Source organism: Dipodomys merriami, unplaced genomic scaffold, assembly GCF_024711535.1.
Source record: "Dipodomys merriami isolate MVZ:Mamm:240054 unplaced genomic scaffold, mDipMer1.0.p SCAF_61, whole genome shotgun sequence".
Taxonomy (NCBI): domain Eukaryota; kingdom Metazoa; phylum Chordata; class Mammalia; order Rodentia; family Heteromyidae; genus Dipodomys; species Dipodomys merriami.
The window spans coordinates 2975866-2983272 of record NW_027206191.1 but is presented as its reverse complement, the minus strand read 5'-3'; positions in this window follow the sequence as shown (position 1 = coordinate 2983272).

The following is a 7407-nucleotide window of genomic DNA, read 5'->3' as shown; positions in this document are numbered from 1 at the left end:
ATCCTCTCCCTAACCCTCAACCTAACTCTAATCCTCACCCTAAACCTTACCTTAACCCGCAACCTAACACTGACCCTAATCCTAATGCTATCCCTAACCCTCACCCTCACCCTTATCCTCACTTTAAATCTTACCCTCACCCTAACCCTCACCCTAACCCTAAAGCTAAACCTAACCCACACCCTAACACTCACCCTATCCCTCAAACTAACCGAAACGCTAACCCTAACCCTCACTCTCACCCTAATCCTCACACTAACCCTTATCCTCAGAGTAACCCTAACCCTAACCCGCACATTAACGCTAAATCTCACCCTAACCCTAACACTACCCTTCACCCTACCCCTCACCCTAAATCTAACCCTAACCCTCACCGTCACCCTAACCCTCACTTACATGCTCACCCTCACCTTCAGCCTAACCCTAACCCTAACCCTAACCCTACTCCTCACCCTAGCCCTCACCTTAACCATAACCCTTAACCTCACCCTACCCTAACCCTAACCCTCACTTTCACCCTAACCCTCACCGTCACCCTACCCTCACCCTCACCATAACCCTCACCCTCACCCTAAGCCTCACCATAACCCTCACCGTCAACCTCACCCCACCCTCAACCTACCCCTAACCCTAACCCTAACCCTCACACTAAACCTAAACCCAATGCTAACCCTAAACCTCAACCTCACCCTAAACCTCACCCTAACCCTTCACCTCAACCTCAACCTCAACCTAACCCTAACACTAACCGTAACCCTAACCCTCCCCTAACCCTCACCCTAACCCTAACCTTAATCCTACCCCTCAGCCTAACCGTAACCCGAACACTAATCCTTACCCTATACCTAAACCTAACGCTAACCCTCAACCCTAACCCTCAGCCTCACAATAAATCTAATGCTAACATTAACCCTCAACCTCACCCTAAACTTTGCCCTAAACCTTACCTTCACCTTAAACCTATCCCTCACCCCCACCCTAACCCTCACCCTAAGCCGAAACCTCACCCTCAGCCTCAATCTCAACCTCAGCCTAACCCAAACCCTAACCCTAACTCAAACCCAAACACTCAACCTCACCCTAACTCTAAACCTAACCCTAACCCAAACACTCAGGCTAACACAAACTCTATCCCTATCCCTCAGCCTAACCCTAAACCTAATCCTAAACCTAACCCTCACCCTCACCCTAACCCTTACCCTCACCCTAACCCTAAGCCTAACCCTCAGCCTAACCCTCATACTAAACCTAACCCTAACCTTAACCCTCACCCTAACCTTAACCCTAACCCTAACCATAACCCTCAACCCAACCCTAAACCTCACCCTCACCATCAACCTCACCATCACACTCATCCTAACCCTCACACTCTCCCTCACACTCACCCTCACCCTAACCATAACCCTTACCCTAAACCTAAGCATCACCCTCACCCTCACAATGACCCTCACACTAACCCTCACCCTCACCCTCACCCTAACCCTAAACATAACCCTAAACCTCACCTTAAACCTAACTCTGACCCTCACCCTCACCCTCACCCTAAGCCTAACCCTACACCTAATCCTAATCCTAACCCTCACCCTCACCCTCACCCTCACCCAAACCTAAAACCCCGCCTAAGCCTAAGCCTAACCCTAGCACTCACCTAACCCTTATCCTCACCGTCACCCTAACCTTAATCCTCAACATAACCTAACCCTCATCGTAACCCTAACCCTCACAGTAACCCTTACCCTAAACCTAACCCTAGCCCTCTACCTAACCCTTACCCTCACTGTCACTCTAACCCTCACCCTAACCCTAACCCTCACCCTAACGCTAACTCTCACCCTAACCCTAAACCTAACCCTAACCCTCACCCTCACCCTAACCCCAAAACTCACCCTAACCCTATTCCTAACCCTAAACCTAACTCTAAACATAACCCTCACCCTTACCCCCACCCTAACCCTATCCCCAACCCTAAACCTAACCCTACCCCAAACCCTAAACCTAATGCCATTTCTAATCCTCATTCTCACCCTAACCCTCACTCTAACCCTTACCCTCACCCTAACCCTAACACTTACCCTCACCCTAACACTAACCCTAACCCTAAAACTAAACCTCATCCTAAACCTCTACCTAACCCTAAACCTAACCCTAACAATGACCCTAATGTTCACCCTAACCTTCACCCTGACCCTAACCCTCACAGTGACCCAAACACTGACCCTATACATTTTCCTCACCCTAATCCTAAACCTAACCCTAATACTAACCCTCACTCTAACTCTAACCCTCACCCTAACCCTAACAGTAACCTTCAGCCAAAACCTTTTCCTAACCCTAACCCCAACCCTCAACCTAATCCTAACCCTAACCCTCAACCTAATCCTAACCCTAACCCTCAACCTAACCCTAATCCTAACCCTAAACATAACCCTCAACCTAAACCTAAACCTCACCCTCACCCTCACCCTCACGCTCACCCTCAGCCTAAATTAACCCTAACCCTAATCCTAACCCTAAACCACAAACTCACCCTCATCCTAACTCTAACCCTAACCCTAACCATGACCTCACCCTAACTCCAACCCTATCTCTAACCCTCAACCTAAAACTAACCCTCACCCTTAACCTAACCCTAACCCTAACCCTAACCCTAACCCTAACCCCAATTCTATCCCTATACCTCACCCTCACCCTAACCCTAACACTAACACTAAACCTCACGCTAACCCTCAACCTAACCCTAAACCTAAAACTATCCCTCACCCTAACGCTCACCCTAACCCTCAACTTAACCCTAAACCTCACCCTAAACCTAACCCTCACCCTAAAACTTACCCATACCCTAAAACTAACCCTAGCACTAACTCTAACCCTCACCCACACCCTAAGCCTAAGCTGAACCCTAACCCTCACCATCACTGTCACCCTAACTCTAACACTATCCCTAAACCTAACCCTCACCCTAAGCCTCATCCAAATCCATACCCTAACCATAACCCTAACACTCACCCTAACCCTAACCCTGACACTCACTGTCATCCTAACGCTCACCCCAACCCTAACCCTCATCTACACCCTCACCCTCACACTCACCCTCACCATAACACTCACCCTCACCATAACCATCACCCTAACCCTAACCCTCATGCTAACCCTAACCTCAATCCTCACATAACCCTAATCCTCACCTTAAACCTCACCCTCACCCTAATCCACACCCTCAACCTAACCCTAAGCCTTTCCTAACCGAAAACCTGACCCTCACCCTGAACCTCACCCTAACCCTCACCCTCACCCTAGCCCTCACCGTAAAACTAACCCTAACCCTAACCCTCACACTCAACCTCACCCCCAAATTCAGCCTAACCCTAACCCTAATCATAATCCTAAAACTAACCCTAAGCATCACACTCACCCTCACCCTAACCCTCACCCTAACACTAACACTAATGCTAACACTAGCCCTCACCCCAACCCTAACCCTAATCCTAACCCTAACCCTCACCCTAAAACTAATGTTCACCCTAAACCTAAACCTCACCCTAACGCTCACCCTAACCCTTACCCTCACCCTCAACTTCACCCTAACCCTAACCCTAACACTACCCCTCTGCCTAAACTTCACCCTAAACCTAACCCTAACCCTAATCCTCACCCTATAGCTAACCATAACCCTAACCCTCACACTAACCCTACCCCTAACCGTAACCCTAATGGTAACATTAACCCTCAACCTCATCCTAAACCTCACCCTAAGCCTTACCCTCACCTTAATCCTATCCCTCACCTTCACCTTAACCTTAACCCAAACCCTAAACCTAATCCTCACACTAACCCTAAACCTCACCCTAAACCTAACCGTACATGTCACCCTAACGCTAACTTTAACTTAACCTAACCCTAACCCACACCCTTACACTAACCCTAATCCTAACCCTAACCCTCACCCTCACCCTAACCCTCACTCTAACACTTATCTTCACCCTAAACCTCAGACTAACCCTTACCCTAACACTCCCCCTCAACCTAACCCTCACCCTCACAATAAACATCACACTAATCCTATCGCTCAGCCTAACCCTAACCCACTACCTAACCCTAACCCTCACCCTGAACTTCAACCTAAACCTAACGTTAACCCTAACCCTCACCCTAAACCTTACCCTAACCCTAAGCGTCACCCTAAACCTAACACTCACACTAAGCCTAACCCTCACCCTAACCCTAACCCTAATCCTAATCCTAACGCTAATCTTAACTGTCCACTTAACCCTAAACCTCACCCTAACCCTTTCCCTCACCATAACACTAACCATAACCCTAACCCTACCCCTCAGCCTAAACCTCACCCCAAACCTAACCCTGACCCTAATCCCTACCCTAACCCTCACCCTAACCCTAAACCTCACCATAACCCTAACCCTCACACTAATCCTAACGATAACCCTCAACCTCACCAACACCCTCATCCTCACCCTAACCCTCATCCTAACACTCACCCTCACCCTCACCCTCACCCTAACCCTAACCCTAACTCACACCCTCACCCTAAATCTCACCCTGAACCTGACCCTAAACCTTACCTAATCAAAAACCTCACCCTCACACTAAACCTCACCCTCACCCTAGCCCTCACCCTAACACTAAACCTCACCCTAACCCTAAACCTAAACCTAACCCTCACCCTAAGCCTAACCCTCACCCTAACCCTAACACTAACCCTACCCATCATTCTAACCCTCACCCTATCCCTAACGCTAACCCTAACTCTTTCCCTAAGGCTAACCATCACAGTAAACCTCACCCTCCTACTAACATCACCCTAACGCTAACACTCACCCTAACCCTAACGCTAACCCTCACCATAACGATAACCCTTAACCTAACCCTCACACTCCCCTAAACCTCACCCTAAACCTAAACCTACCCCTAACCTTAAACCTAACCCTTAACTAACCAAAACCCTCAACCTCACCCTAACCCTCACCCTAACACTCACCCTAACCCTTACCCTCACCCTAACCCTAACCCTAACCCTCAACTGAACCCTAACCCTACCCTTCACACTAACCCTCACCCTAAACCTCACCCTAACCCTAACCCTCAGCGTAAACGTAACCATAACCCTCACTTTCACCCTAACCCTCACAGTCACCCTAACACTCAATCTAACCCTAACCCTCACCCACGCCCTAACCCTCACCCGAACCCGAACCCTAACACTAAACATCACCCTAAACTTCACCCTAACCCTAACCCTCACCCAAAACCTAACCCTAACCCTCACCCTAACCATAACACTCACACTAACCCTAAACCTCAACCTAATCCTCACCCTAAAATTAACCCTAATCCTTACCTAACCGAAACCCTCACCCTCACACTCACCCTAACCCTCACCCTCACCCTCACACTCACCCTATCCCCAACGCTAACCCTAACCCTCATCCTGACCCTAACCCTCACCCTAACCCTATCCCTAAACCTCACCGTAACTCTCACCATAACCCTAACGCTAACACTAAAACTCACCATAACACTAACCCTAAATCTAACCCTCACCCTCACCCTAACACTCACCCTCAACCTAACCCTCCCCCTCACAATATACATCACCCTAACACTAACCCTCAGTCCAACCTTAACACTCACCCTAACCGTAAACCTAATCCTAACACTAACCCTCACCCTCACCCTCACCCTAACCCTAAACATAACCCTATCCCTAACCCTCACCATAACCCTCATCCTAAACCTCAGCCTCACCCTAACTCTAATGCTAACCCTACCTCTCACCCTCACCCTAACCCTCACCCTAAACCTCACCTTAACCCTTACCCTCTCCATAACCCTAACCCTAACCGAAACCCTAATCCTTAACATAATCCTAACCCTCACCCTCACCCTAACCCTAAACTTCACCTTAACCATCACCCTAACCATAACCATCACGCCCACACTAAAACTCACCCTCACCCGAACCCTCACCCTCACCCTAACCCTACCCTAAACCTCACCTTAAACCTAACCCTAACCCTAACCCTGACCCTCACCCTAACTCCAGACCTATCCCTAACCCTCAACCTAACACTAACCCTCACTCTTTCCCTAACCCTAACCCTAACCCTAACCCTAAGGCTATCCCTAAACCTCACCCTCACCCTAACCCTAACACTAAACCTCACCCTAACCCTAACCCTAACCCTAAACCTATCCCTCTCTCTAACGCTCACCCTAACCCTCAACTCAATCCTAAGCCTCATCCTAACCCTAACCCTTACCCTAAACCTTACCCTCACCTCAACACTAACCCTAATCTTAACTCTAACCCTCATCCTCACCCTAAGCCTAACCTGAACTCTAAACCTCACCCTAACTCTAACGCTAACTCTAAACCTCACCCTCACCCTAAAACTCATCCTAACCCATACCCTCACCATAACCATAACCCTCACCCTAATCCTAATCCTCACCGCAACCCTAACCCTCACCCTCACCCTAACCCTCACTGTCACCTTAACCCTCACCCTAACCCTAACTTTCACACACACCCTAAAACTCACCCTCACCTAAACCCTCACACTCACCCTAACCTTACCCTAAACCTCATCCTAACCCTAACCCTCACACTTAACCTAACTCTAACCCTCACCCTCATACTAACCCTAACGCTCACCTAAACCCTCACCCTAATCCTCACCCTATAACCCTAACACTAACCCTAATGCTCACTCTCACCCTAACTCTCACCCTAACCCTTATCCTAACTCTAACCCTAACACTATCCCTAACCCTCACATGAACCCTAACACTCACTCTAACCCTAAGCATACCCCTCAGCCTACCCCTCACCCTAAACCTAAACCTAAATCTCACCCTAACGCTAACCCTAACCCTCACCTTCACCCTAACCCTCACCTACACCCTCACCCTCACCCTCGGCATAACCATAACCATAACGCAAAACCTAACCCTCAACCTAACCCTAAAACTCACCCTCACCCTCACCCTCACCCTCAGCTTAACCCTAACCCTAACCCTTATCCTAACCCTAACCCTCACACTCACCCTCACCCTAACTCTAACCCTAACCCTAACTCTGACCCTCACCCTAAACACTACTCTGTCCCTAACGCTCAACCTAACATTAACCATCACCCTAACCCTAACCTTAACCCTCACCCTAACCCTAAACCTAACCCCAATGCTATTCCTAACCCTCTCCCTCATACTAACCCTCACTCTAACCCTAACCCTGACCCTCACCGTAACCCTCACCCTAAACCTTACCCTCACCCTAACCCTAACCCTAATCCTAACTCTAACTCTCGCCCTCACCCTAAGCCTTACCTGAACCCTAATCCTCACCCTAACCCTCACCCTAACTCTAATGGTATCCCTAAACCTCAC